This window comes from Peromyscus eremicus, chromosome 11 (genome assembly GCF_949786415.1).
Source record: "Peromyscus eremicus chromosome 11, PerEre_H2_v1, whole genome shotgun sequence".
Lineage (NCBI taxonomy): Eukaryota > Metazoa > Chordata > Mammalia > Rodentia > Cricetidae > Peromyscus > Peromyscus eremicus.
The window spans coordinates 73,783,076-73,801,707 of record NC_081427.1 but is presented as its reverse complement, the minus strand read 5'-3'; the positions used below and the strand labels follow the sequence as shown (position 1 = coordinate 73,801,707).

At 37.6% G+C, this 18,632-nt stretch overlaps 1 protein-coding gene across 1 annotated transcript in view; it reads left to right on the top strand.

The window, feature by feature from the left end:
• Positions 1 to 18,632, top strand: part of Mctp1 (multiple C2 and transmembrane domain containing 1) — a 375,829-nt gene that overhangs the window by 221,092 nt on the left and 136,105 nt on the right. The gene's annotated exons all lie outside the window — the stretch shown is intronic.

Here is an 18,632-nt window from a genome sequence, read left to right as displayed (position 1 = left end):
TTCAGGGTCTGAATCCAAGAATATATTCCTCAGATTTCCGGAACGCAAGACATCTTAGCCAAAGTATAATTTTCTCTGACACTTAAAAAGTAAAATTTTTGCATATTGTACAATTCCAGATCCCAATAGGAGATCCAAAAAAAATCTGTGGGGAAAAAATGACAATGGTAACAGCCTTGGCCATCGCACTTTGCTTTTACTCAGTTTGTAAGTATTTTGTCAGAATAGGAGCATCACTGACCGCAGACTCTGGTTGGTAAGGCTTTAATACGTGAGGCAACCAGAAAGGGATGTGACCTATTTAAGAGATGTTTCTGTGGTTTCCAGTTTTTAAAAAGTCACAAGTAAGAATGTGATCGACCCAAATATTCTGCTCACCAGGCTCATCCTGTACCCTTTACACTGATTATTTAAGAACTGATACGGAGACCAGCTGGCAGTGGCAGAAAATCTAAAAAGGACTTCCTCTGGACCGAGCCAGGATGCGCTGAGCTCATGCTATTTCTGCTGGTTCCATGTTTTACTTGAATTGTCTGTAGAGTCCGTCTTTTGAAAGTCTTTATTTTATTTTGTGTTTTTTAGGAAATAAGCACCTTATGCTTCCTTGAAGATGCCAGTTTTGCAAACTATGACATTATTGTGAGGGCTTACAGAAAGGCCTTAATTCGAGTAACAATCACTTTTAGTGTTACCGTTCAAATGAATGTCTGCTTCTAGTTCTTGGAGCTCTGTCCTCCCACAGGCCCGTGTGGGACTTTCACTAATGTCCAAGCACATGAACAAAGACTGTGTGCCCCTTTGTGTTGTCACTTAGAGAAAGTCAGCAGCCTGCTTCCCATAGACATGCTGTTGCCTCCTTAAAGATGGTGACTGCCACCACCATTGTTTAAAAAAATGAATTCTCCTCTCTATACTCTTCTAATACCTCTCACATAACAGACACATTGGGGTATTCTGATTTTTCATTAGCACAGAGATATTATGATAGTAAGCAAAATGATACATAATTTCTACATACACTTTATATCATTACTTTCAGGTTCTCTGGGGTCACATAATGACAATAAAACTCTACTGGAAATGTCTGCTGCCATTTCTGACGAACTTTCTTTAAAGCCAACTCCATAGCTGCTTGTAAAATTTGAAAACATAAAAATGTCTATAATTCTATCATTTATTCAGGGACATTCATTGTGGGTTGTGTGGCGTTACAGCATGTTGTGTGAGTCTTCATAAACTACTTCCAGCTCCCTAAGGTTATTTGTAAAATTAATTCAAGATGGCAGCCCCTCTTCACAATCCCCTTTTGCTTCTTAAAAAAGAAAAGAAGCCACTGAACTGCTGAGAAACAGAGACACCTGCATGTAACCTCCTTACAGTGACACCACTTGAAGGGGCCAATGCACCACAGGAAATGCAGCATCCACCGTAGCCAGCGGCCAGCTGATAACAGACTCAGTCCTAGGAATGCAAGGGGTCTGCCCAGAGAGGAACGTGGGGTAATAGAGGTAGGAAACAGGGCGGAAAAGCGATGGAACAGGAAAGCGCATGACAAAATGTGCAGAAACTATTAACCATTTTGTTGGAAAAGGAAAAATAATTGCACTTTATTGAATGTGATTGAGGTAATGAATCACAAACGTCCTCTGCTTAGACTCCAGTTGGGAGTCCGTGGGGATGTGAACTGTTCTCCCATCACTTGAAGAGTACCTAGCAGTTAGTTAGCTTCCAGTATAAATTCCAACTAAGTCTTTTGAGGCTGCCAATCTGAAAATTTTTCTTATATGGAGAAACTCCAAGTAAATAAGAGTCTGCTATAATAAATCTGGTTATTATATCATTATAAGAATATGTTAATAGAATCAAAACAATTTTCCCTATAATTTCTATATGAACCCAAAATTATGTTATAATCTCTTATCAATAATCTACTTAATCATGGATTGAATTCTGATAGAGAAAGATTCATACAAACAAGAATTCATTTTTCAGGTGCTCCCTATGTGCCAAGGAGCTATTGTTCATATATAAATACATGAAAGTGCACTTGCACTAAGAATTTAATATTTTCAACAATTTCATGATGTAGATTTTATTATTTTCCTAGTATATAGATGAAGAAACTGAGGCTCATAAATGTACCTTATGCCACACAGTAGATATTCTTTTCTATAGAAGCCTTATAATTCAGAAAAAGACTTTGTAAAAGATTTTAGCCATCTTAGAGAGAGTAAATGAGGTATTTAAAAATGAAATGGTCCAGAGTTGCCATTGCAGACTCAGAGCCACAGTAGGGAAATTTGGTGAAAAGAACTGATTTCCATTAGATGAACATAAACAGTACCCATTGTTATGGACATATTGTTCCCATCATGCCCTCTTGACAGATCATGGGTCTATTATTATAATATTGGTTCCATTTGGCCCATGTTTTCCTAACTGCAGCTGCTGCATGGAGGACATGCATCTGTACCATTATGTGGCTTAGTTTTAGGCCTAGATCAGTATGCTTTTTAATGTTTAAATGAATGTGAATTTTTTTCTATTACATTTTGGTTTTCTCTACTAATTCAATTCTCTGAAAACCAAATGCAAACCAGTGAGGTCAAAATGGAAGAGAACAACCCTATTTTGCATCTCAGTGTCACTGACCGTGCAAATGCGGACAGCAGCCACGGCCTCCCAGCGCTACCTGTGTTGCCGGCAGTAGAGGCAGAGTCCATGGGGAAGGGCAAAGTGGAGCAAGCAGGCCTCTGGAAGATCCTTGTTGCCCACTGCTAGGAGTTAGGATTTTAAGTTTTCTGATGAATATTGTTTTTCCAAGGGAGCTCTGTTGTGTGTGGTGTAGAAGGCACTGCTTGTCCCCAGGAATCAGCTACTGTAGACCTGGAAATATCTTACAAATTGGACTAATTTTCATCAGGCTCTTCACCAGACATTTGTGTTCTTGTAGAAGTCAGTGGGTGCAAAATGGAAAAAGAAAAGGGGAATGAGCGAGCACACGTTCTTTCTATTCAACATTGTCATTTCTCACTGTAATGAGCACAAAAATAATTGGAAAACTGAGCTATCAGCAAAAGGACACACTTCAGTGTGCGTCAAAGAATTATTTTACAGGACAAACTTTAATCTTTAAATGTGATTGTAGATAATTTGTGGTACCATCTGTCCATTTGGAATTGTTTTAGCCTTTTCTGTCGTTATACAGTAAGTGCTGCTGTGTTTAACATTAACATTTGATATTTTACACATTTAATTTCTGTTCTGCTGTGTGGTCCTTGGGGAATGAAACCCTAGTGCTACATGAGAGAGACAAAGTATTGATCAGTTAACATTTCAGCTACATTTATGTATGTCGCAAAATTAATGAAAATGCCAGACAAAAAATGTCAGAGTGCACAAAGAGGTAGAATTTAAATTTGATACTTTAATGAAAAGTCTTAAGATGTGCATTATCAAAAATGTCCTCTTGCCTTTAAAGTACAATTCTGCACAGAATAACTAGCAGGAAACACATATTTTACTTAGAGGGACAATGAACATGAATTATGACAGGATAGCAGCCCCTCATAGCACCCTGTATAGCAAAAATGGCATGTGTGAATGCATAACTGGTAGCCATAAAATACACTTGTTTCTGTTCGTGTCTGAGGAGCCAATGGCTTCAACCCTCTGTCCTGACCAACCCAGGCAGGCTTTCTAGTAAGATTCTGGCCTAGTTTTGCCTCTCTGTCTCTGTCTCTCTGTCTCTGTCTCTGTCTCTGTCTCTCTCTCTCTCTCTCTCTCTCTCTCTCTCTCTCTCTCTCTCTCTCTCTCTGTGTCTGTCTCCTTTGTTTCTGTCTGTCTCTCCATGTCTGTCTGTCTGTCTGTCTGTCTGTCTGTCTCTCTCTCTCTCTCTCTCTCTGTGTGTGTGTGTGTGTGTGTGTGTGTGTGTGTGTGTGTGTGTGTGTGTGTGTATGTACAGAATTCTATCTATAGTAATTCATTGAAGACACTGGTCTTCCCTTACTCATCCCTGTCTGGGCATTTTGGGCATTTTCAATTGCCTGCTTTCTTTTGCTTCTGGACAATTTATGTTCCCTCTTCTTAACAAAATGTCCCCATTTTTGTAAAGGATCACACTGGGACCACAGGGTTTTTTGTTGTTGTTTTGTTTTGTTTTGTTTTGTTTTCAGAAAATCTGGACCATTGTGGAGGTAGAGAGAACGAACAGAAATGATACATGCATAGAGTGACATGTGGGAGGTATGTGTAGGCAAATGTTCAAAATTAAAATAAAAAATGAAGAAACCACGGGCAAAAAGGAGGAACTGACCTTGGGAGGCAATGGGAATAAAGAGCAGTGAACTGAATACCAGAGGCAGTCTGCATGCTTTACTATGTGCTTCCTGTATAGAAAGTCTGCTGCTATTAAACAACTTAAAGATTTCTCTAACAAGTATTACAAGCTATAAAGGCATTCTAAGTGGCTTTCTTGATTAAGGACTGAAAGGCCATGTTACTCAAGGAGAAATACCAGTGTGAAAACAAAGGCATCTCTGCATTGCTTGTGGTCTAATCTTAGCATACATAGTGGATGTAGGATACAAAGGCATCTCTGCATCGCTGTGGTCCAATCTTAGAATACATAGTGGATGTAGGATGGAGGGTTATTGTACTGGATCTAGGGAAAAGCACTTCACATTTACAGCAGAAATTTCCATTTGGGGAATTTAACAGATACCAGTAATACCACACCAATGAAATTATAGCAATTTTCAAATTATTTTTATAGGAGCATTTTTGTTGCTACAATTATTTTCTTAGAGCTAGGAAAAAACAAAAATGGAAATGTTCCAGGCACACATTTTGATGCTTTCCCCACAGCGACAAAAATCTTGAAAATCAAAGAAACGAGCACCAATGAAACATGATGTACTACTGGCCGTGTTTGTGTGCTCATGAATTTTTCTTAAATTGTATATCTAAATTCCCAAGCCCTTTCACCCACCATTTATAGCACATGCTTTTCCTATCAGTAAACATATAATTTAGGAAACAATACTACAATTTATATAAATTTTAAGCTACATTAAACTTCCCTTCACTAATGTAAGGAAGAAAAACACTTGCCTAGAATTTCATTGATTTAGGAAATTATATACCTCTAATGTTGCTTAAAATTCTTTTTGCAGAGTCAAAAATGTTGACATTAAGGAATTTCCAACAACAGGCTGAAAGCACACTTCATGCGGAAAATTGATAATCAAAATACATATCCCCATCACTCCTAAATTTATCTCAATTCCTAGCAAGAATTCTTCAAATATTGTCCTTGATTATACAAAAAGTTATAGTTGCATTTTCTTTCGCCAAGATTGCATATAAATTCTTACAATTGCAGGAACATCCTGGCAAAAGCCATCATTTAGAATATGTAGAGTTTCAGGATTGACCACCATTAGCTAAAGTCAACTCGAAGTCCTAAGAAGCACAAAAGTAAGGGACCAGGGCATGCCCTCTGGTCCTGTCCGAGGGAGGCTCTATAGGTCTGTGTGCAAACCCACCCACATGCACAGTCATCGTCCCTTTGTTCTGGTGTGTTCTGTGCTACACAGTAACCCAGCACTTGGTCAAATCCACGCTTTCTTCTTTTTGAATGATGCTGGTGCTCTTTTTTGTTTACTTTAATGGATGACCACAAAGGAACTTTCTTGACTTTGAGGGAGTTGATCACATGAGCCTCAGATCTGTTATGCTTTGAAAAGTACGGTGCTCCTACGTTTTGTTTTATATTTACAGTAGCAGGAATTGAATCCTGAAGGCAGGTCACACTCGGGCTTTCTATGATCTCAGCTCTTTATCCTCTAATGTGAATGGTGCCATACTATTATCTAGGAAAGCTTTATTTTGTGGGTAGGAATAATAAAACCATTTCACTTTTGCCAAGGTATGTGTTGCTATTCTGTATGTAAGGAAGCATTAACTATGAACATTAGCAGCAGAAGTCCAAGAGTTCACCTTCCCATGAGCTTTAGAGTTCATACCCTAAAGTTCACTGTCTCAGTATGCTTATTTTTTTCCTGCTTGGGTGTTGTCCCATTTCACCTTGTATTAATTATGAAGATCCTTCAAAATCACTAGGTTTACAACTGAATTATCAATCAAAAATATTTTAAATAATGAGTAAGAAATGTCTGTCTCCAGATTCTTAAATCAATATTCTTTCCCTCTATGAATTTCTACCTGCCTTGAAACTTAAATTTAAATTGAGGGACATACTTGAGGAAAGCAGCAATCCATTTGCATTGCCATCCATTATTATTCAAAGTATTTTCCAAAGAAAAATATTTAAAAGAATGAGCTAATTATATGATTGATTCCAGTTGATAAAACAACCTCTTCTGATGGTGGTGACTTATAAGTGGCAGTCATTAATTCACTTTGGTCAGTAAGCTAACTCTCCCTGTGAGGTCACCCTACATCTGGCAAATCACCTTCTCTACTCTGACCAGCTGTGAGGATACGCCTAAGAACCATGAGCAAGTGGCTTGCTAAGTGAGAGACCCTAACTTAAGATATCGCTAATGAACTTGTTCCTGTTTTTCTTGTCCCATCTCTATCATTTAACCACAATTGAATATACTGATAAGAGCTGGGCAGCCTTTACCACAGAGGGAGCTGTGAGTTAACACTGCCTGGCATCAACAGTTTCTGTTGTGATGACAGAGGTCCGACACTCAGTAAGTGGTAACATTTACAGATCAATAAGAGTAAAGGTTCACACCAGCCATCAGCGAGCATCTCTAAGAGAAATGAAGGGAAAATCAGGCAAGACTGAAGAGAAGCAGATCAAACTGTAAATAGGTGTGTGACTAAAAATGAAAGGCAATCCTTATTTTAAGGGAGGAAATAAAAACAAAATGGTGACACATGGCTCTTATTTGGTCTTACAGTTTTTACTCTTTTCATATTATTTTAAAGATATTTAATAAGAAAAATTAAATGTAAAGAACAATTGACAGAGTACTGACCTTCAGAAACAATTATAAACATCTGCGATTGTTTTCTGGCCCCAGCGAGAACAAATTTGTGCTCTCACAAGAGATGTGTCCCCTTGTGTAGGTAGGCTCTAAATGGGGCTTAGCATACGTTTAGCTGTGGTTACTTTTTGGTGTTGGTGATGAAGCCTAGCTTGGCATTTCTATAATTTTCATATGGTGCAAACTAGCCTGGAGAAGACATTTGTAACATTTATTCAAAATTATTGACTACATTAGAGTTCGCTTCACAGAAAGATTTGTTGTTTTGAAAAATGTGTTCTTACTCCTATACAAACTCACATAGATCTTCATGTGCATTCCAGTACCACTGTGTTTTCCTGAGCTCCATCAACACGGAGAAGTACGTGAACATTTTCTGTACTAAGTAGCATGGACTCTTTCATGATGAGGGTGCAGTGGGTTTTATCCATATGTTGCATTGAATTAATTAGTAATAGCCAATCTTTGTATTTCATTATATGTGTGTTATATGTGTTTGCACTGTGCATGAAAGTGCATGCACACATGTGTGGAACATGGGATCGATACTGATGGTCTTCATTAGTTACTCTCTACCTTATTTTTTGAGACAAGGTCTCTCATTGAACCAGGAGCTTCCCTATTGGCTGGATAGATGAGTCAGAGAGCTCCAGAGACTGCCTATCTCCAGCCAGCTCAGCACTGGAATTATAGACGTACTCTACATCCAGATCTCTATATGAACTCAGGTCCTCAAGCTTGTGCAACAAGTTTACTGACTGAGCCCTTTGTGTCCTTCATTAAGTTCTTCTTTGGAGAGGTGAGGAGGAAAGATGAAGGAAAAAGAGAGTCATATAAAAATAGATTAAATTAATGTGTTCACCATTAAAACAGAAGCTCATTATATATATATATAATGATATTATATATCATTATAATATATAAACAAAATATGCATATTTGATTTCTTTATCTCATGTCACTAAACACAAACAATACTATATTTTCTATAGTGAGTGTTCTATATAGCTCCTGCAAGGGAACTTCAGCACCACTTAAGTGTTTGAAGCAGGGATATTTCATCCAGTTGTGCCATAAACTGCTGGCAAATTTAACAATTTCCTTTAGTCAGTAGAAGAGAGCTTTTGAATATAGGTTACCAAGGATAAATGTAATCTACCTAATTATCCACAAATTACTGCAGCAAAATTTTGTCAGATTATGATTTATTCTGAAGTTAAGCTAGGAAAGTGAGAACCGATTCTCAGGGAAAACTGTTCCAATGGCCATGCTTACATTTTCTAGGTAGGCAGCAATATTGAAAATCTTGAATCAGAATGTGGCTTACTTAAATCTTTTAAATAGAGTTAGTTCTTCCATTACAAATGCCTACTGTGTGCCTCAGCCAGGGGGCTGATTGTATTAGAGAACCTTTTTCCGCTAACTGGGTTTGTGCTATTTCAATCTTTCAAACACAGACATTGTGAGCTGTAAGCCTAATTCCTAGTGGTTTCATCCCTAATCCCTAAATCTTGGCTGATATGTAGTTAAATGTAATAATTTTCATGTAGGCTCCCTAATTCCAAACAAAAAAGTCTGTTCTGTGAGATGGGCCCTTGGAACTTAGAGCATGTTTCCATCATGGAAATGCCATAGATAATGGCGTACCACTAAACAAACTCACTGATCCCTTCAAAGAATGTAAGTACCACATGGAGAAACTAGAGCAAGTGGACTCATGACTTGGTGCAGAAGATGCCAGGAACATATCCACTCCAATCCCATCCTTAGAACCATGTGTTTTGGATATTGCTCTATATGCTGTGAATGTGTTGCTCTGATTAGTTAATAAATAAAATGCTGATTGGCCAGTAGCCAGGCAGGAAGTATAGGCAAGCAGAGAAGAGAATGCTGGGAAGAGTCAGGAGTCGCCAGCCAGACACAAAGGAAGCAAGATGTAAAAGTACCAGTAAGCCACAAGCCATGTGGCAACTTATAGATTAATAGAAATGGGTTAACTTAAGATATAAGAACTAGATAACAAGAAGCCTGCCACGGCCATATAGTTTATAAGTATTATAAGTCTCTGTGTGTTTACTTGGGGCTGAGCGGCTGCAGGAGCTGGGTGGACACAGGAAAACTCCAGCTACACATATGCCTCATCATGGCAAGAGCAAGGGGCTTTAAAAAGTAAAGAGTACATGAGCGCTCAACAATGTAATGAAGCCATAGAATGTTAACATAAGAAGGGGACTTGGAGATGATTGTACAGTGCAGAAGCTGAAAGTACAAAGAGACAAACATTCCCTAAATCATCAGTGTCGTTTCTCACCAGCTGCATAGTCATGGCCACTTCAGAGACAGCAGTGATGAAAAGATAAAATAGTGACATTCATGAGTCTAAATTGTTCTCAAGGAAAAGCAGGTCTTGGACTTGTCCTCTGGAAGTCCTAGGTAAAAAACTGAACTCCTGACTGTTGGCTTTTTCTGTTAAGGAATGTGCTAAGGAGGGAATTCCTGACTTGATGTAGTAATGGGCGCTCAGTGTAAGTTATATGTGTACTGCATGCTTTGGTGAACTTTTTAATTAACTGAGCTTGCATCACATTAGAGCCCTCCAAACTTCTGTGTAGAGGCATAAATACAGTAACAAAGAACCCCAAGAGTTCACTTTGTGTTTCAGGTACACCAGAGACAAGAGGAGTTACTTTGTCTATAAGTATTAATTTTAAAAAATGAATGCTAAGAATTTATTCCCCAGGTTTCAAGTATGAACTGTCATTGAGTTGACTAAGCAGCTCCGAGTACCTATATTGACACGCATTGACATAACGGTGGTTAAATCAACCTTTCCACAGCCTAACTTTCCCCTAGACTAAATAAATGCTAGGAAAGAGGTGCATCTATTTTAATCACTTGAAATAATCGATTGCTCTGGCACTCACTCATTAGTACGTGTTCACCCAGCATGTACGAGGCCCTGGTACTGAATAAGCAACAAAAGTGGACACCTCTTATATTACTGTCTTCTTAAGTTTCCTTCAAATTATATTGGTCCAAATTGTTCAGCATAAAATTAAATGGTATAATGTAATGTTATATCCCCTTATGAATTAATGACAGAACCAAAATCGTAGGGTGTTGCCCACTTCTTGCTGTAGATTATGTGAAGTAGTATTGGTTATAAACTTGGTGCACCAAGTTATTGGAGTTACTGGAGTGAATACAGCTAAATTAAATTGCCTTTATGAATCGCTTTGAAGTTCTTAAGTAGAGGGACCTGTGGATAACTTAGACTCCAATAACGTCATGGGTACAACACAGGTTTTTGTCTCTGATGCCTATAGTATTACAGAATTTCTATCAGTATAGAAAGGTAATTAAAAAAGATATATGGGAAGTTTTTCTACGCTGGACCTAAAAGTAGGAATGCTTCATAAGGAAAATCATCTCATCCATGCTTGTCAGAAGGCTTGGTTTTTCCTACAAAAACAGTGTCAGTGACATATTTAAGAAGATCCGAGTTCTATTTCTAATTGCCAAGAGAGTTCAGCCTAAATTTAAGCAATGAGGAAAAAAAATAGAATGTAAACTGAAAAATGTCATTTGTCAGTGTTTTAATCCATTACCAGAGGTGCGAACAAGGAATAAATCCAGTCTGTTCTGCATTTTAGTCGCCATTAATAGGGCTTCCCATTTCAGGCACACACAAATAAAGTTGTGTGCAGGATGCAGCCCTAATGACTTTAGTGACAAAACTGAAGTTAAAGCTGCATTGAAGGCCTCAGGATAGGATCAGATGGACCTGAGGATACTGCTGTGTAGCAAGCATCGTACGTGGGTGGGGTGGGTGGGGGCGCTCCACGCTCCTCCCTACAGTGAGAAGCAGTGTAAGATTCACACTCATGGTCTGTATCACCCAATGAGATCAGGGTGGGAACATCTCTCTCCTCTGTCTTACTATCAAAAAGGGAACACTCCAATATTTCCTCTTTTCTGTTTCTCCATGTTTTCTAAGAGGGCAGAGATGTTACTGGAGTGCAGATAGCTCAGGAGTAATTCCTTTACAAGGTTAAAGAGCTCCGGCAAGGACAATAGCATCTCTCTCTCCCCACCCCTTCCTTTTTCTCTCCCTCCTTCATCCGCCCCTCCCTCCTGTCCCCTGTCTCTCTGATCCTCTGCCTCAGTCTCGCTCCCTCCCCTCCCCCTTTACTTATTTCTTCTCTCTTTCCTCTCTCTTACGTGCCCTTTCATCTTTTTTCAGACTTTCATCATCTCCTCCATTTACCAGGGTCTGGGAGGGGTCCCTGGAGAGGAAAAGAGAAAACAGTTTCTTCTGGGGAAGCAAAATGTCCATACCTGAGTGTGACCACAGAGTGTGATCACCTTCCTCCTTGTTGAATCTGTTGCCTCAGCTAGCCTTGCACGCAGCTTTCTTAAGTCTTCGATCTGTGTGTCCAGGCTAAGCACATGTTCAGCCTTCAACTAAAAGAGCTAAAGTGGGCGAGGGGTAATTTCTGGTGCCTCTTGTCTGCAAATGCATTTTCAAATCTGTCAAGACACAGTCTCTATTTCTAATTAAATTTGCTAAGAGGTATTTTTACAGTGTTTTTAGATTATAAACTCCCTTAATCTTAAACAGAAACTGGATGTTTCTGAGCAGATCTGATGATCTTGCGAGGTAGGCAGCCTGTTTTGGCTACTGATTTCATTCACAGACACTTAGGCGTTCCTCTTAACGTGATGGAAGAATTTTAAAGTAGGCATTTTTAATATTTTCTGCCTTCTTAATTATTACTTGTTTAGTGCAGCACTGTTAGCACAGGGATTATGAGTTAATAAAAATGTCACAGTATTAGTGTATAAAACACTATATAATTTTCCCCAGGTAATGATTAATGGCATAAGGCTATATTAACAATATTCTTAGTGTATTGCTCCTAAATGTGTTTGATTCCTGTGTTCAGTAATTTATACTGAAATTCAATAAGGAAATATAAACAATTTAATCCAACCACGGATATTTTCCAGTGGTTTAGATTATGTTGATAGACCAAATATTCTACCTAAAAATCAATGTGAAAGTTTTAAACAATCTCCATATTTGCCAGAGTAACCTTACTGAGATTCATATTTCATCGCACTGATCGTCACACAGCTGAAAAATAAAATTAATAAGCCATTAAGTCTTTATTACATAATAGTTTTTGTTCACATAGATAAATGGGTTTCTTTTTCTTTCTTTTTAAATGATGTCTCTCTGGCTTTGTTCCGTGGCTATGGCAGGCTGTTAGTGTGTATCTTTATACCATCAGAATGAATGAGAGATATCTGTATAAATTATTGATTCACTTGAGCCTACCTCAGTAATTCAGAGCTGAAAACTCTGGCAGCTTATCTGATAAAATGCTATAACCAGCAGACTGAAGTTACCTACCACAGCAACAATCGCCAGCTGGGAGGTCAAACGCCCTTTTACCTTTAGACCTGAACACCTGCAAATTGAGCTGTATCCCATTCAGAATTTTAAGAACAGGTCCATTGTCACAGGAAGTAGAGTTTGTTTCTTGGAGAAAATTATGCCAGTTCTGGTTCTGAATGAAAGACAAGGCTTTTATTACTCAAGGGATATTAGGGCTGACTGCTTTTTTGAGAAAACAAATTTGCTGTAACTTTATCTGTAATTTAGTCCTGAATGGGTGCAAATAGACAACACATTGTATGGAGCAGAAAGAAGAAAATAGGGGTTTGTTAAAGCTCTACAGGGCCTGTGTAACCATTATATTTCCGAGGGAAGTCTTATCAGGATATTTTGGTTACAGCTTTAGCACCAAACACCTGTTTCGAATTTTAGCTTCTAATAACATTGGAAAGTGAGGGGGTGACTAAAATTTTAGATTATAAAACACAAATCTTTTTTAAAAAATTATTGTATAGAATTTAGACTGTCCCTATTCAAAAACGATAGAATAGGCATTCTTCTTGAGACCGAGCCCCAGACACAGACCCACTTGGAGTGTACAGGCTTCTTTACTTATGTAAGAAACTTAACAAGTTCATAGCTGTACATTCTTCTCAATTGAAGAGTAAATTGTACACACTGTTCACAAGAGTCTGATTTGGTCTTGTCAGGGTTAAGATCATATATTACTGGGTGACACTCATTCCTCAAGTTGGTGACCCAGGCCTTAGTCAGTAAGCTCAATAGCTGTCATAAAGACACCGAATTTTATACATTTACAGTTGACTGTGGACATCAGATGAAACTAGGTAATCAAACATTTTGAGCTTGTTCTAAACTCCAACCTAGTCAATTAGCACATTTTCTGTTAAAACGTAGCTCGTAGTTTCTATAATTGAGTAGTTACTCAGTTTTTTCATTCCTCAACCTTATTTTCAGTTCTTTTTAGTGTCCACACAGGAATATATGAAAGCACATTCATAAGCCTTCCCTCAAACAAAGTTCATGACTCCTTCTCCCAAAACAAATTTGGAAAAGCATTACGAATTCATTACTTAATTGTTCTTTTTACGTTTATAAGTAGCTCTCTGGCTCACTCTCTTCTATTTGTTATACAGTGTTTATACAAGGTGGTAGGAAGTAAAATCCTATGAATAGACCCCTGTGCAGTTCATGAAATTTGTCTCTAGCAAGCACCTGCCTCTGCCATTCAGCATACTCCTGTTCTTCCAGCTCCCCACTGGATGTCCATCATATTGGTCTGTTGTCTGCATTGTCCTCTCTACCTCTAATTGTATCTGCCACATGTCACTGAAACTTACTTGTGTCCAATATCAACACCTTAGACTTTTCCTTTATAATGCTCAAGGTGTCATCAAGATAACCTGATGCTCAAATCTGTTGTGTAAGGGCAGGAGTGTGATCATCCTTAAGTACACAACAAACGTTTATCATTGACCTTGTGGATAATGTACGTCTGATTTTCTCAGACTCTGAGTCATTTTTATAAAGGTGTAAAGATCTATAATGAAACATTAGAGAGCAAAGTCATGGAGCAGCCTTCAGACAACACCAGGTAGGACCTTTCTGGTCCTAGACACTCTCAGCATTATCCATCTTGGTGGGAATTATACCTCTTCTTTCATTTAGAAAATGATTAATATGAAGAAATGATTAACATGAAATAACAGGGAAATGAATTCATCATAAAGATGAAAGGCTGTGTTGTGCTGTTCACTGTGTAATGCAAACAAAGCCAACAGAGCCACCCTACAGAAGTGGCGTAATCCATACTTAGATGCCGGCACTGGGCCTTCTCTGCATAGGAAGGCCCACAGCAGCAAACTTCAGCCTTCAGAATAATACATGAAGAGAAAAGGAAGCATGTAACCCATGCTAACCTTTCCGCTGTGCTTTTTGCTCTGGAACGCAGTGGAGTGCTTTCTCAATGCACCAACCTTGCAGACCAAGTCTTTACAATTTAGATTTGTAGGTCTGGATTTGATGTAAAAATAACAATTATTTCAAGGATGACTGATTACATATGGTTTTTCCATCCCAACTTACCATGTTCACCTTTATAACATTTTTTCAAAAAGTAATATGGTTTAAAAATCATTTTAAGTTGCCTAATATAAATGATAAAAATCAAATATTGGATTCACAAACAATAGCCTTTTGTGACAAGTGATCTATCTTTTTATATTAGTGAAGCTTTCTGAACCAGATTATTTTCATAATTGATAATTTGTGAGTCATGTATTTATTATCTGTCCTTTTATGGCTTTGAAAATAGTGACTGAAGCCAAAGATCACTGCGCTTTTCTAACGGAGTGACTGTAGTACAGTTTATTGGCTGCGTTTTCTAAGAGTATGTTGCTGGTAAGCTTTGCAGACAAATAAGAAAGATAAAACTAGTGCATGCTGCCAAGAGCTGTGAGAGACCTAAAAGTCATGTTGGTAACATGAATTTAGTTTTAGAAGTTATTTTTTGTAGCATAAAAAATCAAAATACAACAAATAAAACAGTATCAAATAGACTTCTGTGAGCTGAGAAAAATAGTTTTGTTACATATACAGGCAATTTTCCCAGACACAGTCCACATTTGAACAACACACGCATAGTAGGCTACCTTGTTATCAGCATTACAATATTAACAGAATAATGTTCAGTGATCAATAATTTTACTTGATGTTGATAGCCTTCGGTTACAACCTATCAATTATAATATAATTTTTTATTCAGGCGTATATCTTGTGGGTAAAGCCCCCTAAATTGTGATAGGAATATCAATGCCTTTTACTTGTGTTATGGGAGAAGTAACGCTCCACACATTCATTTATAAGAGCCAGGTAAATAATAAAAGGGTCTTAAAAATCTAGCTTGCCTAAGAGAGCAATATTAAAAAACTTTAAAAACTTTTAATTAATAATTCTTTCACGTATCCTGAATAATCTCAGTAATCTACTCTCAGTTGTACAGACTGAACACAGTATGAATCAGTTGCAGAAGTAACAATCTAATTTAGAGATCTATTTAAGAAGAAAAGTATTTTTAGATGCATTAAATATTCATTTCCTAGAAAACTTGTTATGAATCTGCTTTTGAAAATTATGATTCTGTCCTAGGTTTTATAAAATTTCTCTTGAACAATGTAATTATAGAGACCCATTTCTAATAAAAAGATTGGCTATTTAATTAAAATAAAATTGAGATCATTTAATCATTTCATAATTATATTATACGTTATGATTACATACAATTAAACACTATATATGCAACATTTGCTCTTTAGGAAGTCTGATAGGCGGTAGGCTGCTGCAGATTAACCCTTTCATTGCTTGTACTTTTGTTGATTCTACCACATAAATTCCCCCATCTAACTCTTGAAATTCATGCTTCAGAAAAGGAAATGCTGACCACCACACAGCTGTCTGCAAACCAGGACAAACCAGTACTTACTCTAGTAAATTTTTTTATTTGTTTGAGCCCTTACGATTATTACTTGTGAATGTTTCAAGGATATATTATACTTAGCATTGAATCATTCAAAACAAGATCAAGTGTTCACTTTGTACTTTTCTTTTTTATGCAACCTGCATATGCTCTAAATTTTGTTTAAAATTAAGGTTATGTGAAACTTCCTCATAGATAAATAGCAGCACTACAGATCCTTACGCATATCTTAGTTATGTTGACAATGTTATTTGGCATCTCTAGCATGATGCAGGAGGGTTCACTCTACCTTTCGGATGTTTCATTGGCCTTATTTATAAAACGTGGAGTGACATCGGAGTATGTTTATTTGTACATATGGAATGACAGATTGTTGATGTGTTTTTACCATAATATATTATTCAGTTTTGAAATAGACTCGAAATTCTTTAAAATTGAAAGGAAATACATTTCTAATAATCTGATAAATAGATCTGTATTTCAGAACCATTCTCTGTATTTAAAAAACTGTGGCATGTCATACAAATTACTGAAAATGCAGTGTTAATTTGATACATTTCCAGATGTCAGATTTTTTATTGTAAAACAGATGACCATCTGAGCTTCATAACCGAAGTATTTGGCAGTTTCCTAAAGAAGAAATTCAGCTTAGAAATAAAAACTGAACTGTTCTAAGTATTGTGTATGACATATTGCACATGTTTGAGTGAGTCTATTTGAAAATCTTTACAGCATCAGGCATTGTTTGATATGAACTGTCCTTTCTCCTTAGTACTGCTACCTCATGAGGTTGCCTCAAACCATGGGAACATTGTGAACATTCCACTGAAAATGAGATTATTACTATGGATTCTCTATGGAATCCATGTAAGTAATAAATATAGATTGAGAGTGTCAGAGTACATTATTAGAGAGAATATTTTCTCTATTAGAAAAGCAATTTACATTTTTCTGAAGATAAACCTCCATAAGAAACGGGAGCAATGTAAAACCCTAAGAATCTATTGTAGTTTTAAGTCAGAAAGTACCTTACAAACCCCGCGTGGGTTATGAAACCTTTACACACCCCTGAGCTTTTCTTCTGCCAGCAAATAATTTTGATACTGTTATTCTAAATTGTTCCTCCCACACCAACCTCCAGATTGTCTTAGATGCCATTCTACAGTATGGCCTGTAGGGAGCAGTCTTGCACCACAAAAAGCTCTCCAGCGACACCAGGAAAAACTCGCTCTATTACAGATCTGTTAAACACAGGCAGAGCTATTTCCATAAATTCCAGACTTTGATGATGGTCTGTAGTCTTAAAACTGTGGCCTAGAGATTTAGTGTGCAGTTATTTGGCCTTGAAGTTCAGAACCTTACGAGAAAATCTTACAAGATTTTGCGTCATGCCCTAAGGGTATTGGAGACAGCAGAGTGGCTGGCAACATAACCAGGGATCTTGTGAATCGAGATGTCCTTCAGATGAAAAGAAATCAACAGGTCTTCCAAGTACTTGGAAGAATAAATGACAGGAGTGGTCCTGAGGCCAGGCACTCCTTCCCATCCAGGGAACGGATGCTGCATCCTCTCGCTGCCATGGATGGTTAGATCTGTTTAACCTCAGTTCTCTAAAGAATAATGGAAAGATAAAAGGACTTGCAGCAGTATCATTCTAGTTATTTTAAAGTAACTACTACAAAGTACAACTACATATGCCGTATAAGGTACATACATTTGTAAGGATATGTAATTAAGTACATATGTGTAAGAATATATGTAAGATATATATGCAATGAAGGTAATTTCCTTCTCTTTGAAGCAGTATTTGGGAATAATTGAAAGCAGTATATTAATTCAAACAGTGCAGAGCATGTGTTCTGTATCAAATTGTACCTCTATTCCTAATTCATGAGTTGAAAACAGTACATGATGTTTTTAGAATTGTAGCTTTTGATTTATTTCAGAATAATAACCTTTCAGAGAGGGCTATGTGCCAATACTGGAAGTACTTTTGCTCTTTCTTGCTGTATTGGCTGTGTGTCCACTACGTTAACAGTTTCTGTTCTAAATTGGGATTCCAAATTGACATGATCTGACCATGTGGAGCAGAGATGGAGGTAGGCTTCAGAGAACCAGAGACATGCGAGCCTGACAGTGTAAGTAGGAGGGCGAGGAGGGCACTTCCGACGGAAAGGCCAGCAGTGTGTGTCCTTTAACAGCACCAGAAAGTACTTCCTTAGCTCTCAAAATTGTAGTTATCACTTCCAGAACATTTTTGTTCCATTTTACCGCTACTAAGCTGTTTATTAAGAAAGTGCTAATAACAGTTTTATATTTCATGCCTTTTGAGGGGGAATTGATTTTCTGTGCACAAAATTCTTATCAAACAAGTGTACTTCATACCCATCAATGTCTAGTTCCATGAATTTTTAAAAATCAAATTCCAAAAGCATAAACATCCATTTCTGTTTTGCTCCCAAAGGTACCTGTTGATTCCAGGGAGTGAAGCTTTGCTGCATTTTTCAATGATTGTATTTTCGAATAGGGAAATTGTTGTTGAGTGGAGAGGAACAGACCTTTGCTTATGAACTGTGTGGTAAGGTTTTCAGTTTCAGCTGTTAGGCAGCAGAGCAGTCTGTGGTTCTGATTTCCTAGAACTTACCCTATATTTCTAGAAGCTGTATTGCATTAGTTGCCATCTTAGTTGATAAAACTTCAACCTCTTTTCTGA